The sequence below is a fragment of the Ictalurus furcatus genome, chromosome 26 (genome assembly GCF_023375685.1).
Source record: "Ictalurus furcatus strain D&B chromosome 26, Billie_1.0, whole genome shotgun sequence".
NCBI classification, from domain to species: Eukaryota; Metazoa; Chordata; class Actinopteri; order Siluriformes; family Ictaluridae; genus Ictalurus; species Ictalurus furcatus.
Genome location: NC_071280.1, coordinates 11,957,058 through 11,974,910, shown reverse-complemented (window position 1 = coordinate 11,974,910; position 17,853 = coordinate 11,957,058). Strand labels below are relative to the sequence as shown.

At 41.1% G+C, this 17,853-nt stretch overlaps 1 protein-coding gene across 2 annotated transcripts in view; it reads left to right on the top strand.

Annotated features, from left to right (window-relative positions):
- Positions 1–1,533: 1,533 nt before the first annotated feature.
- The window catches only part of bcl9 (BCL9 transcription coactivator), a 52,613-nt gene continuing 36,293 nt past the window's right edge, over positions 1,534–17,853 (top strand). The window contains exons 1-2 of one of the 2 annotated variants that reach the window (XM_053614970.1): positions 1,534–1,993; positions 5,975–6,166. The gene's annotated coding sequence lies outside the window, so the exon portion shown is untranslated. The remainder of the gene's footprint in view (positions 1,994–5,974; positions 6,167–17,853) is intronic. The other variant, XM_053614969.1, reaches the window with a different exon arrangement.

The following is a 17,853-nucleotide window of genomic DNA, read 5'->3' as shown; positions in this document are numbered from 1 at the left end:
GCAAACCTAAATAACGAAGCAAGAACTGGAACAGACTGGGAATTGGCTATGACTAAATAGGGATACAAACTGAATAAGAAAGAAAATATTACTATACTTTTCACATTAAAAAACAACAACAAACATTTAATTTCCTCCCTATCAATATACACCCAAACTGAAGGAAGAAAACTTTTTTTATTAAAAGCTTGTGCTCATTGTAGGATCACAGTCCCATGTCTGCATTTGGGTTTTTATTATGCGTATTCATCGGATCTTTTTCATTAAATAATTACCTAGGAGACTGAATGAATTAATTAATTGACACAAGGCATTTCATGAATATATTTCAAATCATTTCAGATTTATGTGTAATAAAAAGAGAAAGGGTTGCAGGTTTAAAAAAAAAGAAGCAGTGGTATCACAGGTACTGGTTTATTTTGGTGAGAAAGATGATCAATAATTACCTCGTTTACGTTTCATTAGCACTTTTTTAGTCACTATCAGTCCTGTCTAGACGCACAGACCTGCCTGCTTCGCTGAGGCAAGAAATACAGGACATATATTAGTACATTAGATGTAAATGAATGAGGACATAAAGCATAAGTTTAGGGAAATATCGATATCATGTATCGATTTATGAGTGTAGCAGTGACCCAGAATCGCAGAAACGTATAGTGTGGACTGAACCATCAAGGAGGAGTATGGGGGGAGCGTCAGGAAGACTTTCCTGCTTAAATAAAGCCAAGTTAGTGCTGTGAGCTGTTTCATTATTGTTTTTATAGTAAGGATCTCACAGGTAGGCTGTGTATCAGTAATCTGTGTGCGTCTGAGTAGGTTATAAACATTGCATTTCCGGTGCAGACGTGATAACATGGTGTCTCTGTACAGCGTCCACGCTGTGAAAAAAAAAAACAAAAACAAAACAAAACCGGCGGCAGGGTTTTCATCTCGAGGTGTTAACATAAGATAACACAACACAACACAACATAAGAGTCCAGGGTGGAAAAGAACCGAGGAACTGCTTCTGGGGCGGTAGGAATATGGTTGGAGGATCGAGTGCTTGTGTTTTTCGGCTCAAATTGCGCAAGAAGGTCGCACACATCGAGCCGTTCTTCTTCAAGACACACACACACACACACTATATATATATATCCTATGCATGTTGCTACCATCAGTTCACAAGCATCCTGCTGCAGAATAACAAACACTGATCAGCTGTGTGTGTTTTTAATGTAACAGTGTAGCAGTCTGCTGCCATATTATTTGATACGCTGCTATTTCTGACACCGCAGGCTTGATATTATGTGTCTGTGGAGCGAGTGTGTTCACACACACGGGTTTAAAGGGGAAAAAATCGCGATCGTTTAAAAGCTTTGTATTTCATGATCGCCGCCATTTCCACTCTCTCTCTCTCTCTCTCTCTCTCTCTCTCTCTCACACACACAGAGAGACAAATATCCAGGCTGAGGTTGTAGCTGGGTTTTTTGTGCTCTCTCTCGCCTGGGTTCAGTAGGAGCCTGCTGTTCAGCAGCACCCCTCCCCCAGCCTTTGGCGAAACAGGAACAACTTCTTTGAGAGCGAAAGAGAGAGAGAGAGAGAAGGCTGCACAAGTTTTTGGAGTCTTGGAGCAGATATGTAGCCTCCACTTGGTTTTCCATTTGGGAGCTAAGATTCTTCTGGATTTATTATTATTATTATTATTATTATTATTATTGTATTTTGCAGCTGCTCTTTGTTTGTCTTTTCTGTGTTTTTTTTTGGTGGAAAAATGGTCGACTTACCTCGAGGATTATAATTGTCGGTGGAGAGGGGGAGCTCTCTCTCTCTCTCTCTATCAGTTGTGGAATACTTTTACCTTTTTTTGTGCAGAGTGGAATTAGCAGAGAAGTGACTAATCGACTAACCACCACTAATCCCTCCTTTTTTTTTTAATGGCACCTGAGGAATGGAAAGACTTTTGCCTGGAGTAGCTCTGTGTACGAGTGTCTGTTTCGATAGGATATGATGCATGGTAAGAATCGGTTTTGCTTTCGATCCCTTTTTTTGTTTGTTTGTTTGTTTGTTTGTTTGTTTATTTGTTTGTTTGTTGTTGACCCGTCCTGTAACTTTCTCCTCCACCGGGCCGGTAGTCATCACGCTTGGCGTCGCTCCCATTCAACTCGGCGGCCATGCATTTAGAAATCTTAAAAGACTGAAACGACCAGATTTCCAACATTGTGAACATCCCAGACCGGAAGATATAAGTATCACAACTTTGCTATGTGCTTGCTGGTTAAACCGTGTACAGTACAGGCCTTTAGGTTGTTGTTTTTTTCCTTTCCGTTTGTTTCCTCCCCTTTTCAGAGTTTAGTTCAAGTCGCGTTTGCAAATGGCCCGAGATGTTAACGCTGTTTTCGCTTCTTTAAACCACTTTAGTTGGAACAAATGAAAGGTCTCCGTATTGATCATCCTCAATGAAATAATGTGAAGTAACTCGTTTGTTTATTAAACGTACCTTTTGTTCGTATTAAACCGACTCACTTCGCTCATTTCCCCCCCTCAAGTCTTTTTGTCCCGTTTGGAGAATCCCATCAGGTCTGAGGAGGAAGTCTGAGGCCGTCTCTGGACTTGGTTACCGCTCTTCGTTGTAAACTTGGTCGCTAAAATACCTCACAACAACAAGTTTTATACACAGTACCAAGCTAGAACAGTTTTAGACGACTTTCCTCACCCCTCCCCAACTTACCTGTGTTGCTTTAAGAGGAAAACCTACTTTTGAACATTGCCTTAGCTTAGCCTACTAAACAAACGTTGTTTTGTTGCGCGTGGCCCCTCGTCTCGAGACTGTTGGCATGCTATTGCTAGCTTAACTGTTCACAAGATATATTTACACAGTGTTTATAAGATATACTTAAACTTATACGTCGTTTATTGTCTGGACTGGAATGTGATAATCAAACATATGTGATAGATAACACATCAGTATACGTTTCAGAGTTTTTTCTGTCGTATTTCAAATAATGCTACTTTTAATAAACTGAGCCTGTGTGTTCCTTACTTCCCCGCTGAAAACAAACAAACAAACAATATAAACCCTCGCAGAATTTGTAATGGAAACTGTAATGGTCCTTGTGGGTCTCTACTGGTAATTTGTTGCCTTGTATTAGTGGCATGTCTATTGAATACCATTAAGGGCCCGTAATGGTTTTAGTGGTATGTAATGGTATTTGTACTGGACACCATTAGAATGTCTGTGATAGTTTCTGTCCTCCCCCCTTCCCAGCAGGGTTATGTGTTACTAGTTTTCATTTGGAAAAGAAACCACACATTTGTGGGGTTTATTCTTCCAAATTAAGCCCATTTACAAGGGCCTAGTTTGAATACATCACCTCTGACTCTGTTCCTATGCAAATTGCAGGCCAGTGTGGCTGCAACCTCTGGCCATCATGGTGGTTTGGTCTCTGAAACAAGAGCAAGCTGTTAATACCTTTCCTGTGAGGATAAAAGTCACCTCTCGTTTAGTATTTAGGTTTTTCCTTCTAACCTCAGCAAAGATTGTGCAATTCATTGATATGCCACAAGAACAGCAAATTTTACACAGGAAGACAGAATAATTAGTCATTTTACCCAATAAATTTTATTGTAACACAGGTTTGATTTACTGAAGTAATTATCATATTGGTATTAGAGTAACTGTCTTTGTGTGTGTGTGTGTGTGTGTGTAAAATGGCAGCTACAATATATGGTAGCTTCAGACTTGCACGAATGTTCGTAATTGCGTTTTGGTCCACCACATCAGAATGAAACTATGCTTAAAAGAGAAAATGACCTCAAATATTTGCCTGTTTATCTTTATCGTTAAAGTGATCTTCACAGGCATCCAAGATTTTTAATTTTATTTTAAAATGTAATACTCAGTTCACTTTTTTTCCTTGTTTGAACATCTTTCCCCACATGTTGCTCTATTTTGGTTATAGTTTCCTACATTACCCACAATGCCGTTTGACTGCTAGCTAAAGAGAGCAATGCAGCAGCGCTTTAGCACTTTAGTCTGTCCAACTCTGCCAAAACAGATCAGATTCAAAAGATTTAGGTTTCAAGCTAATAACATGACCATTGTACTTGTACTTGTAGTCTTGTAGATCCATAAGCAGTTTAGTTGAGTCTCTTCTGCGACTCTTCGCAACTGCACTGTATAGCTGCATTGCATTTGAGTCCAGATTTTACTTTCTCTACTATTGCTACAATGGATTTCTCATTGATATGATACTGAACATTGCTGGAAAACTGTGACTAAGAGAAGAACCTCTTTATCTTCAGTTTTTAAGAGCGAAAAGTGACTGTGAAATCACTTTGAGATTTGGTGAAGTTTTTTTTTTTTTTTCCTCTCCTATTAAACACCATTGTAACTGTGCTAGCAATGTCCTCCTATGATGTCAGCGTGCCTCAGAGGAATAATGAAAATACAGCATCAACCAACAAATTAGCACCAGAATCACAAAGCATATCACAAATATTTCACTATAACTATATTTAATGTGTTTTATGGTTCGGTTTTCTTTTAAGAGTGCATAGAGCTCAGTACTGTGGTTTTGTGCGTATCGAGATACAAGCTGTCACACTGGTAAAAGTCAGTATTTTGCCCGTTCTGTTCTTTATAGTGTAATATATCCTGTTGTAAAAATATTGTCTCATATTTCAGAGAGTACATCATCATCATTACCATAATAGTTTAATGTTAGCAAAATAACTATTTCAGGTTTCTTTGTTATGGTACACCTTCACACCCATGCTTGAACATGTTTGCTGTGTTCCTGTTTGTCATGATTTGAATAGCAAAATACCCACATGGTAATCTCTTCGAATGCACAAGTCATTAATTTTTTTCCAACTGAAAACCAGTAAACCTTTTTCCACACTGCTATATACATGATACTATTTTAATCAAATCAACTGTGATTCAGTGCTTAGGCTTGAAACATGAAAAAATAAGTAGGAAATAATAAGTTATGGAAATGTCAGGCATACCCTGCCCTTAGAATTTTCTTAGCAGTTCTTCCTTATCATATTACGCAAGATTTGTTGTGTTTTAAAGCCAAAGGAGTGCCTTTTGCTTCTGGTTTGTGTGTGCTGTTGAATGGAATACCCACTGCATCTATCCACAAACTGAGTCATATAATTGCTGCCATAGCTTTTGGTTTTGGAGATTAGCATGTGGTGGAATATGTTAAGTGGGTTCAAAAGTAGAAAGTTCTCTGGGGTTTTCTTCACTTCATCTTGGCACGCATCCTGACGTTTTTGGGGTTCGTTTGGCCACGGGCACATGGCATGCTGGACCTGTAGGTCTGTGGGTCTTACATACATGGTTAAAAACCGCTCTGTGGACTGGACTGGACTGTGTACGCACCTCATTGGACCCCTAATGTTTTTTGACACTGATCTGGAATAGGGCTGGAAAGATGGCCTGGCCCTTAACAATTTTTTTTTCCCCAGCCAACTTGTATTTCCAAGTATAGAAACTTGTATCTTGGTGCAACATGTTGAATGTACCTGATCATATAAAAAATATCATTTTCTTTAGTACTTCTTCGAGTTTTATTGACTTTTCTGAAATGACGTAATCTCTGCTGTCATTTCAGTACAGTCTCTTATTGCCTTGTCTTGATGTAATTCCATTTGTGTACTTTATATGTTGGAAATGATTTGAGCTCAGCATTCTAATTAATTGGTCAAAAGTGAAGCATAACTTTTCATATTTAAAAAATTTTATATAGTGAGTTTATTAATTTTATTCGCTCAATGGCTATGATGGCCCTCCAAGTCAAGGGTATATCTTTTGTTCTTGTTCATATAAACAGACCTTGAGAACTTGGAATTTGAGGTCCTATTCATGTTCTCATCATAACTATGTATGCATTACGTGTGTCAAGCGAATTCTATAAAAGTTAGTTTGTTCAGTGCACCACGTCACTAGAACAGAAAGCTGACCTTACTTTATGTATGTCTTCCACAGGTTAGTCTATAAGAGAGAGAAGTTGTAATCTACTAAACTCGTCCTGATTCCGCGGACCTTTGTTCCTTCACACTTCGGTTCAGACACTGGTTTGCGCTACATCAACACACACGCAATAAAAGGGGATCTACTGGAAGTTGCTTCAGATGTGGAGGAGTCGGAGATCCTCCTGAGACCTCGGGGTCATTCAAGGTAAAGTAACTACGACAACACGCATTCAAATTCAGTCACATGCTTGACGTTGGGCTGAATGTTATGTATTTGCATGCAAACAGGACTCTGTAGAGGAAAAGCGCTTGTGATTTAAAGCTGAGGCACAATGCTGAGCTTGATTTGAATCATTTAGACTTTTGGGGGGGCATTGATACCATTTTTGTCAGACTGCGTGGTAGGAAGTGGTAGCTCAGTGGTTAAGATGTTGGACTTCTGATCAGAAGGTCATGATCAAATCATAGCCCTGCCAAGCTGCCACTGCTGGGCCCCTGAGCAAGGCCCTAAACACCTCATATTCTCAGTTGTATAAATGAGATCTTGATAAGGGCATCTGCCAAATGCTATACGTGTAAATGGGTAGGGTTTTTTTTGGGGGGGGGGGTACTCCCTGATACCGATACTGAAATGAGTTAACCTACGTCGGGGCATCATGGGACATTTTATTTAGTGTTTGTTGGTGGCTGCTAACAATGAGCTCCTCATGCTGAGTATTATCTTTGAGATGTTATGTTGTTTAAACAGTATCTTTAATAATGTGCGAGTGCGGCTGGCGTGAGCGCGCAGATGTGTGAGCATGGTCATTAAAAATGAGCTCAAAGTGCCCTGAAATGGATCTTGACTTGGAAGCGAAATGCAGACCTCGGTGAAAAGAAGCACGCGTGTCTCCGTGCTCGCAGACCTGAAGCGCAACAGTTGCTCTGCTTGCTCACTTCACTGCTCCTAAGTCAGTATTTACCATGCAGTTGTGTTGCATGCTGGTTAAAGATGAAAAGTTAACTATACACTTCAGTTCATCTTATTTAGTTTTACATATACTGTTAGGTGTTTTAAAATTATCCTTATGTCATAAATGACATGGCTGTGTTTCAGAACATGAGAAAAAATAACAAAGCTGAGTTTCAGATGAACAGGAAAATGACAGATGAGGTTTAGAAGTAGAGATGAGAAGAATGTGGGGGGGCGGGGGAGGGATTTGCCTAATGTTTGGAGAAATCAGCGTCACATTTGTAGCTGTGAATACTCTGAGGTGAGGTCAGCACACATGGCTGCATTCGAGGAAGAAAAAAACCATACACTTGGGACACACATGGTGACGTTTACTATAACTGTGATGAGTTTATTATTATCTGTTGACTATTTTTTTTTTGGTAGTAATAGTAGTTTTTAACAGCTTTTACTGTGAGGTGTGTTTTGGACACGTTTGGTCCAAATAAGTGCGTGCGTGTGTCTGTTTAGAAAATTTTGGTGTGTTTCTGGAATCCTGCCTTTCTGTTAGAAGGTTTAATCATGAACCATATCTGGAAGGAAGAGTCTGCATGTGCCAGTATGTGGAGGGACTGAGGTGTGTGTGTGTGTATGGGGGGGGATCATTCGCCAATGGGGTTGAGCACCCTATGGACAGTGCAGGCGGTTTCTGTCTGTAGGTCAGTTCTAAGGCCTCACCCTTTCTTCTGGCTCCATTCATTACTGTCAAACACACACACACACACACATCCCTTCGTTGTCTTCACCTCTTTCTCACAAGACTTATGTTTAATCACTGCTACTGACTTTCTGCTTGCTCCATCCTCACCTGGACCTGTGTGTGTGTCTGGGCATGGTGGGAGGTTGCATGGTGTGTGTGCGCTAATTGCGTACAGTTTCCGTGTAACGCTAGCCTCGTTTACTTCCACGCTCTTTGATTAACTGCATCACTCCCATTAAGGTGTTTGTGTTTAGGTTGCGGCCAGCAGTCGGCTTCGGTACAGCTGCTAATTAAAGGCTATTATAATTAACTTGCGGGAAGGAGAGCTATATTAGCCCACTGCCTGTAGTAGGACCCTTTAACAGCTCAAGCCAGCGCTTTAATCACTGGATTTTCTTTGTTTGTATCATTGTTTACAGTAGGTACTTCGACCCAGCAACGTGCAAGAGACATTGGTGGGTTCTCCTTGACGAAAAAATGAGTAAAGGCACGTTTTGTTGGGCTAAATTAAATCTGCATGCATGGCAGAAACCAATTAAAGCAGCTCACTTATCTGGTCCTGCTTCTAATGTGCATACTTGGAGGTCGGAGTCAGCTAGTCACGCTGAAATGAACCGGTTTCTGCTGGAAGAACGGAAATTCCATTCGTAAAGGCTGACTCGGGCTGAAGATTATTTATTTATTTATTTATTTATTTATTTAGAGACTACCGTGAATTTATGCACTGAATGGAATCCAGGGTCAAACAGACACCGGGCCTAGATCCTTCACCATATAATAGCAATATAAAAATGGAGGTCGGACTGATTGAGTGCATTGATCAATATGGATTTAAAGGAATTGATTGATTGCTTTTAGGTCTGACAGTGTATGTGTATACTAGTATATACTATATATGTGTTGTGTTTTCTGGAATGTTGAGTTGTTGTAGTTGTACAGTACATTTATGTGCAACATTAGCGTGTTCGTGGCATGTTTTTCCTTTTGCATCAGTGTGCTTTCGGAGCTGTAAGAAAATCATTCATGTTAAATGATTCTTTGATGAATTAACAACCTGGCACACGTTTTGGTGCACACATCTGTTCAGCCAGAGAAGAGCTTTTCATAGCTACACTGGGCACGCAAAGCTTCAATTACCATGCTGTTGCTGATAGTTTGTTAATTGGCGCGTGGTGGCCGTGAGCTGCTTGGCTGAAAGGCATAGTTGCAAGTTTGCATAAGACTGTCCACTGCTTAAAAAAACAAGGCATCATTTCACCTTATTTTATATGAAATTATATTTTAATGAGTGTTTGATTTAGTGAGCCCAGCTCTACATCTAAGGGGGGCTTTCCCAATGTGTCACGTGAAAAACTGGTAATGTGAAAGCTGTCGTGCGGACGGGGAAGTGCACCGCAGTACCGAACCTGAGACCTGTAGGACCTGTAGGAAGTGGTCTGAGTTTGGTTGCACTGGAACTGGGCCACGATTCCCATGAATGTGAACACAACTCGCACTCTGGTCCACACCTGTTCAGGAACTAAAGTAACCTGCGGGCAGCTCTGGCTCAGGTGGTAGAGCGGGTCGTCCACTAATCGTAGGGTTGGCGGTTCGATTCCCGGCCCACATGACTCCACATGCTGAAGTGTCCTTGGGCAAGACACAAGTTGTTCCTGATGGCAAGTTAGCGCCTTGCATGGCAGCTCTGCTACCATTGGGGTGTGGGTGTGTGAACGGGTGAATGAGAACCGGTGTAAACCAGCGCTTTGGATGAAAGCACTATATAAGTGCAGACCATTTACCATGGGACCGTTGTGGGACACAGAAGCATCCACTACTGCACATAATGCCTGCTGCACATAATCTCACCAAAATATTAAATAAACAACACCGTGAGTCGTGTTGTTCTCAGTGTGCGTTTGTGTAACGTAAGATGAACGCAAATACACCAGGGTTTGATGGAATCAAGTGAGTCTGAAACCAGACCAACACTGCGAGGTACCCGGGGAAAACTGCATCCAGATTTAGACCGCAGTGGGAAAACCACCTCCAGAAGTTTTGAAGCACATCAGCAGGCTTTCACCGACTGTACGTTTGTTTATAGATTTGATGACGACAAACTCTGACTTCTTATCATCTTCAAGAAGTCTTAGTGTGGACAAACCTTAAAATCTATTAGCTAGCCTCCCAGACAGGTGAAAACTACTCTTTGCTGTACAGTTTGATGTTTTTGCAGCACTGACTAGGCTAAAAAGTGGCAGCTAGCAGGTTATAATATACCGTGAGCTAGTTAATACAGAGTAAGACAAATGAAAACGCTCGTGATTATTATCCTCTTCTGAAAAACTTTCCAGTGTAGCATGTTGTGTTTTTGCGGCCTTGTTGGTGAATGTTTCGTCTAGGAGATTTCATGTTCCGTCCTTGTACACCATGTAATAGATAGAATTTCAGCCTGCTAAGCTTCTTCATTTTCCCTCAGCATGTTTAACCATGAAGGAACAGCGTGTATCTGTATGACTGCTTTGCACATAAATGTGTTTATTATTATTTTTCCGGATTTGTCAGTGTTTCCACATACGTTTTTTTTTTTGGTTCAGAATAGACCACCTGTCATCCATGCACACTAATATATCTGCTTATTAAAAACGGTTCTGCTGACAGCCAGGTCACGCCTTGCGGTGGTGGGTGGTGGGATTCGGAATGATTTTGTGTGCGTTGTAGTTATAACGCGGACGTGTCACACCACCCTGAAGCTTGAAATTCTTTTTCTGGTTGTTGCTGGGCAATTACAAATATTATGGAAAAAAACAACTACTACAAGCTAATTTTTTTTCTTCAATTATATTTTTTCGGTTACACGTTGCCCATTGAATGAATAATTATGAAAGAATTTGCAACATACATTTAATATGAACAGTTTCATTGCCCGTGATGGTGGTACATTGTCTAAATCATCATTACCTTACAGCAACAAAGAACTTGCTGCTGATTGGATATTGCTGGTAGTGCTGCAACCAAGATATTTCCAAAACATTTTCAGTGGCCTTCAAATAAATATCAAGTAAATATCAAAATACCTAGACATCATGTACTTTTAAAGATACACTGTTTGAGAAACAAGGCGCTACTGATAGTTTTTGTTGATGTTCGCAAACCTTCATTCTACTCAAACTGTCCAAGTTGGCTGTTAGACTATTCTTTAGAAATGGTTCTTCCCGATATACAATGAACAGGACCGTGTGTGTTTAGCGTCTGCCTTTATCTCATGTGATTAAAACAGGATTAATCTTGTATTTTTGTACTGTAGATTGATATCCAAAAGCGATAAAAGTGAAAGTTAAACTTGTCAGAACCATCTCTGTTCAAGCGAGGTCAGCTTTACACAAAAGCAGACACTGACATGTTGTATTAGTTTAATATGGACGGATGATTTTAAACTCTGTTTCAAATTAAACAGATCACTCTTTTTTTTTTTTCTTTCTTTTTTTCTTTTTTTTTTTTCGCTTCGCCCCCCTGTACCGTGGAACTGAGGGAGCAGGCGGAGAATGCGTAGTGACGAAGAATTCGTAGGTAAATTGTGAGAAGGAAATCAGCAGGAGTTGAAATCTGGAAACAATGGAAAGAACCTAAACCTTACTGGTTGTATACAGGTGTCCGGTTAATGCTACAACCCCGAACACAAGATCACAATCTTATGTTGAATCTCTTACATTCTGATTTATCAGTATTTGCACGTAATCCATTCAGAAGTATTTTGGACGCTATGTGCATGTTTACAAACGTTCCGGTTTGGTCTATAGTGTAGACGTGTAGAGGGAGAGAGAATTCTGTCCTTCTTACCCAACGAGCAAGGACAAATTTGCTCTCCTGGACTGGATGCCTGCGCCATTGTTGGGATTCAAACTTGTGATCTCCAGATATTTCGGTGAAGGCTTCTCCGCTGAAGGAAATGTGCCTATGGTCTCTCGCTGCTGACTAACTAACCCTACCCTTGCCTAGCCAAGCACCTTTTCACTGGAATTTGGGATTTCACATACAGTTCCAAGCTCATGTTCTCTGCAGTGATTTATTTGAAACAGATGTTGGTGTTCATGTCCGTCAGGTCCATTGACGAGGCATGTACTTTTGCTCTTGTATAAACTATAACCAGAACTCAGAATTTCCTCTTGAAATCATCCACGCTCAAATATTCCCATTTGCTAAGCAGGCAGATTTCTCCTTTCCTCTCCTCACCCCTTTCTCTCCAGTCCCTCTGATGAGCGCTGTGTGTGTGTGTGCGCGTGCGTGTGTGTGCGCGTGCGTGTGTGTGCGCGTGCGTGTGTGTGCGCGTGCGTGTGTGTGTGTGTGTGTGTGTGTGTGTGTGTGCGTGTGTGCGTGCCAACCTCTCTGGGTTGTGGAAAGGTCCAGCTGCGCCACCGTGTTCTCTCCATGCCAGGAGCAGGTTGTGTCACTTCACCAGTGTGCCAGGAAGTGTGTGTGTGTGTGTGTGTGTTTGTGTGCGTGGCCAGCTTGCTAAATGGGCCAGGATTTAACCGGTTTTGCTGGACTACACTGTGTGTATTTTTAATTACAAACACTGCTGTGCCTTTAAAGTGGCAATTATTGGAAAGAACCACTCGGCTAATAATTTGTGCTGGACTACAAACCTGAACACTCGCTTTGCCCCGGTTCATTCAGTTTAGGCCCGGCCGTGTCCGAACACATCCTCTGCGTCTCCCGACGACTTCTGCCGATACTCCTTTTGTGAACGTGTGCGTGTTGTTTCCTGTGAAGGGTTCGACTATAAAGAGCATCTGTGAAGCACGCTTTGGAGAGGGAATAAGAGGGTGCATGTGCACGCACGTGCGCACCGTTACGTGCCAGTGCACATCACCCCTCTCACCAGCTGGCCGCCTGACATCATGCCCGCGTGGCGCCAAAGCCTTTGGCAGCCTGTCTCTGCCCACGCACGGGAAGGAAAGGAAGAGTGGGAAGTACACTGGACTCAGACACTTGAGCGAACAAAGGGGGAGGAAAAAAAAGAGAGGTATTGCAAAGAATGAGGGAACAGAGAGGAGAACGAGAGTGCAGTCATCTCCTGGGGTTAGAAAGTTCACTTCTGGTTTGGGCAGCTTTCAACAGACATGTTTGGAAAAATCTCCAGGCTTTATGAAGCAAGAAAACACTGGGAATTCTGACATCCTCGGCATGTTTGATAGAGGAAGTAGTAACAGGGAGGGGGTGGGGCAATACATGCTCACTGTCCTCATTTTTGTATCCTGCTGGGCTTCCTGGGAAATAGGAAATGGAGCTAGTTTTGGAGGAGGGAAGTAGACATTTCTCCAGCAGGCCCTGAAGTTTGCAGTCTTATTAAACCAAGTGTGCGTTAACTATCGTGTTTCCATTCTGTCAGAAGTGATGGGGAACTCGGTACAGGCGCTGAGTGACTAGATGTCTGAGAATAATTGTTTCTGTGAGAGCAAATCAAAAATCTTCTGCATTAACAATGAGCATGGTTTACATTTTTGGCTTTCTTTAATGTTTCAATATACAAGATAATAAGATTTTACTGATGTATATTAGACCTGTCACATTAAAATAAAACTTGTATTCAAAATGTAATTATTTCAGGTTTAGTATTCTTTTATATTTTATTATTAGCACTTTTTTTTTTTTTATTGTCAGAGAGTGGGAGAGAGACACCATGTGAGACCATGTTTGGTGAGAAATGTCACCTCTTTAAGAAAAGCAAATCGTAACAAGGCAATATAACGATTTCAGCACAAGCCTCCCTTCTTCCCTTTGTTACTTTTCTTTTACTTTCATTTCTTGCTTTTCTTCATTCCCCTTTCCTTCATGTCTCTTCTTACCTTCCTTCCCCTTTCTTTTCTTTCTTATTTCTTCCCTATTTCTTTTTCATTTCCCCCCCTTCATTTGCTGTCTCCTCTTCCTCCTTTTTTTCCTTCTTTTTCTTTTCTTCCTTCCCCCTTTCCTTTGTTTCTTTTCTTTCCTTCCTTCTCATTTCTTTTTTCTTCCTTTCCCTTACTCTTCCTCCTTTTCTTCCTTCCCCCTTTCCTTCGTTTCTTTTCTTTCCTTCCTTCTCATTTCTTTTTTTTTCCCTCTCTTCTTTACTTTTTTATTTTATTTATTCCTTCTCCTTTCTCTTCTTTCCTTCCTACTCCACTCTTCCTCTTCCGTTCCTCTCCTCTTCTACCTGGCATGTTTTTCGGGGCATGGGAGGGAACCGGAGAACTGAAGAGCAGTGAAATATGCAGTGAGGAGGTACTCCAGAATCAGGACTGAGAGACTCTTGGTCAACGAGGAGCATCATAAAAATCCGCCACCTTCTAAACTGGAATTTTTCTTAACACGGGATGAAATGCGAGTCCAATCTCCAACCAGCCGCATGCCAACATTGTTCTCTCCATCTGTGTGTGTGTGGTGGAGATGGCTGTACTGTGAGAACGAAGAGGATTGGGATAATGATGAAGACGAATGTTGGCTGTCTAGTGGGCTGACAGCCCAAAAACATGGCTTTAAACTGCTGTCAGTCCACAGGCTCCTCTGTCAGTTTCCTCTCACACCACACACAACCCCTCTCCTCCTCTTCTTCCTCCTTCCCTTTCTCCTTCTCTTCATCCCGCCATCCCCAGACCCCTGTCATTAATTTCATTTATTTTCATGTTTGACTCGCCATCACTCAGAGCAGCCTTTTTTTTTTTTTTTCCCATTCGTCACTCAATCAGTCCTTTTGTTCCTTCAGATAACTCCTTTCCTTCTGCCTTTAACACTGTGTATCATTTCTTCTGTTCATTCCTCCATCTGTCCATGTTTCAGAAGGAAAGCTAGGGGAGGGACTTGGTAAACACTGGAAAATGTCTTCTTTGTCTGTCCGTCTTGGTATCTCAACGTCTTTGTTTGTGTCTCTCTGTCTATCTGTTCGTCTCTCTCGCTCTGTCTCATATTCTCACCTCTCTCTCTTTCATTTTCTCTTCCCTCTCTCCGTGTCTTCAGTCTCTCTCACTCGTTTCCTGTCACACACTGTTGTATTCTCTCTCTCTCTCTCTCTCTCTCTCTCTCGGCTGAACAGGTTTGTTTGAACGTGTGTGGAATGCTGTTGTGAAAGCACAAGGAGAGATTCATTTTAACCACATCAGTATGCGTCACTCCAACAACTCTTCAGACAGTTTTTTTTTTCTTTCTTTCCCTTCTTCACTAAATTGCGTGTGCATGTATGTGCATGAGGACTCTCCGGTTTGAATGCATGCAAATTTTAAGCCTATGCTGCAACAGTCTGTTAATCAAACACTCGAGCCAGTCTGTCATGTTGTCATGTAGTTATGACCCGGACCACGCCTGTGTGTGTGTGTGTGTGTGTGCGTGTGTGTCTGGATATAAGTAGGTGATTTACTGCTCATCTGATCAGACTCATTAATGCTTTTCATCGGAGGTGTAAAGCATTGACACTACCATAATACCTAGCTCACAGGCAGCTTCTAGGAATGCTGAGACCGTGTTGTACAGTGTGATAATTATACATGTAATTATGTATTAATGTATTCATGTAATCACAATAGTAGTACTTGCAGCACAATATTATCTTTATTCATTGGGAACTCCCAGTCCTGTTATTGTACTTGTTAGGTATTTGAGAAACGTCTGTTTTGTTCTTGGTAAAAAAACAAGTCTTCCTGTCAGATCGGTTAATATTTGTTTTTCATATCAGGGCTGTGAAGTTTCAATATTATTAAAAAAAAAGTTTAGTATTTGAATGCGTTTGAATATTACTGAGTAGAGAAGATCGGCAGTAGAACTTCACTATGTGTTTGTATTACATAAACCACTACAGAAAAATCCCACTGAGGCATTGATCATATTTTTATTGTAAACACGAATGTTTACAGTTGTTTATATTTACTCACCGTAATGTTGAATTATATTTAGCTACATTTTAGAGTTCTTCACCGGGTTTTAAAATTATTTTTTTTTTTACTGTGATTTCGCGGAACTTATAAGATTATTACATGTCGCACTGTACGAGATGACCCCGAATATGTCACGGGGAAATTCTCGAGAAGACCGTAAAGCGGTAATGTGTTCTTCATGTCAAATTATATTAGTAAGATCCTTTAATGATAGCTCTGCCATCAAAGACATTTTCTTGCTTACCTCATCAATCAGGATCAAACAGATTCATGCCGAGTTCTAGTTTCACAGTGAGTTTGAGCGAATTTAGACTGTTTCGTTTGTGTCTTCGTTTTCCTATGCCGTATTTGGAGCTGTACTGTGAGTTTCATGTCGTCGTATGCCATCCTATTATTGGTGGCTTCTAGATGAGCGTCGTAGCAGCTACCATGGTTAGAACTTTATCGTTGAATGTCTTTGGTCACAATGGCGCTAAATCGGCCATCAGAGAGCACCTATATGCTATCCTGTACGCGGTATGGCCGAAAGTATGTGGACACCTGACCATCACACCCATACGTGGTTCTTCCCTAAACTGTTGCCTTAAAATTGGAAGCACAGAATTGTCTATATGTTGTAGCGTTAAGAATTCGCTTCACTGGAGCTCAGAACCCCAAACATGTTGCAGCATGAAAACAACCCTGTGCATAAGAAAGGATCTGCTCATGTTCCAAAACATACCAGTTCATCAGTTAAGTACGATGTAGGTAGTGTCATGGCTTGGGCGGTATTGATGATGACGGTAGCGCAGAATGTATTCAGAAGTCTACCGGAACATTGTCTGCCAATTTACAGAGAAATGCATCGAGTGTAATTGGGAATACATGATGTAATGTAATAGTGCAGTGAGATTATTAGCCAAAACACACTGCAAACACAACAAAGGACTTTATCAGGGGGGAACAGTGGAAGATTTTCGACTGGTTAAGTCAATCACCAGACCTTAACCCAATTGAGCAGCATTTCACCTCTTGAAGAGACTGAAGGGAGAACCCACCCCTTAAAAAAAAAACCACACCAACAAGAAAAACCAAACAGCAACTGAAAGAAGCTGCGGTACAAGCCTGGAAAAGTATCGTAAAAGAAGAAACCAAAAGTTTGGTGATGTCAGTGGGTTGCTGGCTTTATGCAGTTAAAGCAATGAAGGGATATGCAACCAAACATTGTGTTATTTACTTTCCTTTATACTATCTGTACCAGTACTTTTGCTCACCTCAAAATTGGGTGGTTTGCCACCAAAGGTGCCATGTTTAACGCGTCTAGATGTAAAGACCAGGAAATGAAAGCTGAAAGTCTGATCTATTGTCTCGTATTCAAAAACAAAAGATTTGGCCTTGCTGTCCGGATACTTTTTGAGCAGGCTGTATCTGTATTCATTACAAGCACACACTCGACTGGTGCTTACGATTGGGGCGGGGGTTGTTTGCAATTTGCCGCTGGTCCATTTGCTTAGGAGTCAAACACGCACATTATTTATTTATACTTGGTGGCTGGGGAAAAGTGATGTGTGTTTGCGGTAGGGGAACTGTTCAACAAATGCATGCCATGTCGGTATTTGATTAGTAAAACGCTAAAGATTTAACAGGAAATGTTTTAATCGTGTTGAAAGTGTTGGTTAGTTGAGTGGTACTGATCTCCAGATCATTAGTTTCACCTAACAAAAGGCAAATCTATCAGAGCGCATAAGCCTTAAGATGTTTAGTTTTGTCGAAGCTAAGACATGCATTAATTAGCATAACGGACTCTAAAATCCAATCAGCTGCTTGTTGCTATGCAGTTTAATTTGACAGCATGGCATCACGGTGAAGCCACTCCCATCTCCTTGCTGTTTTTACGGTTAGCTTTTTATGAAACATGTTAGTTGGTCAGTATTGAAGTACTAATGATGCTCTCAGGAAAAGGTTAACAACACATTTGATTATTTATTCTTTTCCCCATCGTTTACGAATGCCCGTGCGGCCGTGCGCGTTTCACGTTCACTTTCGATTTAGCGGCAGTTTGGGAGTGGCAGTTGGCTTGAATGGTGGGTTCATCATTATTCTTAATGAAAAACGCAACAACTATAAAACGGTACAATGACAAACTCGCTTATGTTAAACATAAATGTTCTGCCATCATCTTGTCGGTCCGCTCACCTCACTCTCATCACGTGACGAATGAAATTTGAATCCTGCTGATCTGTGCTGCGACTCGACTCATGCTGAATTGAGCAGACGTGTTCGGTTTTTAATTCTAGCGTCCATTCTATAACTGAACTGAATAATTTTTATTATTATAA